The sequence below is a fragment of the Chinchilla lanigera genome, unplaced genomic scaffold (genome assembly GCF_000276665.1).
Source record: "Chinchilla lanigera isolate Chin_1 unplaced genomic scaffold, ChiLan1.0 scaffold00107, whole genome shotgun sequence".
NCBI classification, from domain to species: domain Eukaryota; kingdom Metazoa; phylum Chordata; class Mammalia; order Rodentia; family Chinchillidae; genus Chinchilla; species Chinchilla lanigera.
In genome coordinates, this window is record NW_004955508.1 from 101,877 (window position 1) to 102,783 (window position 907).

The 907-nt window shown below is 45.8% G+C and overlaps 1 long non-coding RNA gene across 1 annotated transcript in view; it reads left to right on the forward strand.

Moving 5' to 3' along the window:
- The first annotated feature begins 284 nt into the window (after positions 1 to 284).
- The window catches only part of LOC106146963, a 13,636-nt gene continuing 13,013 nt past the window's right edge, over positions 285 to 907 (forward strand). The window contains exon 1 of the long non-coding RNA XR_001231641.1: positions 285 to 397. This is a non-coding gene — a long non-coding RNA (uncharacterized LOC106146963). The remainder of the gene's footprint in view (positions 398 to 907) is intronic.

A 907-nucleotide genomic window follows, 5' to 3' on the forward strand; every position in this document is an offset into this window, starting at 1 on the left:
ATGGCTGGATGGAGTTGTTTGTTTAGTATCATTTCAGGAATTTCAGGTATGTGACTTCCAAGTTCTTCTTTGTCATTGTCACCTGGACTTGTTCTGGGTGGGCTGGAGGTCTGAGATTGCATTTTACTCCTTTGTTTTGACATTTTTGAAGCTCCTAAAATTCACCAGGGCTTAGCATCACACCCATGAGAGTGGAGGGGTATGGCGTGGCTCACTGAGGCTCTGTAGTTTCGTGGGGCTTATTGTCACTCTCACAATGCTGTGGCGGCACAGGGGCAGCTCACCAAGGCTCCCAGAGTTCACCAGGGCTTGGCATCCCTCCTGTGATGTTGGGGGCCAGGGAGTAGCTTCCCAAGTTTCACAAAGCTGTCCAGGGATCAGTGTCTCTCCCACAAAGGTAGGAGGGTCGGGGAGAGGCTCCCCAAGGCTCCCAAAACTGTCTGGGGCTTAGCTGCACTGCTGCACCAATTGAGGTGCAGGGTGGCTCACAGAGCTTCCCAAAGCTGTCTGGGGCTCAGCTCCCATCCTGCACCAGTGTGAATGTATGGTGTGGCTCACAGAACTTCCTGATGCTGTCCAGGCTCAGTGCAGCTTCTGTGATGGTTTTAGTTCTTTATGTAGTCCAGATATTATTCCACTAAGGAATAACTGACATGTTTTTCATTTTGTGGGTTCTCTCTTGTTCTGTTGGCTGTTTTTGCTGCTAGTCAGAAGCTTTTTAATTAGATATTATTCCTTTTGTGGATACTTTGAATTCTTTCCTGTGCCACTGAGGTACTGTCTGGATGGTCCTTACTTATACTTTTGCTTATGCTTATGTTTATGCCTTCAATAGTTTTACCTACTTTGTGTTCTATTAAATCCAGTATTTCTGTTTTTTGTTTTTTGTTTTGTTTTTTTGGTTTTT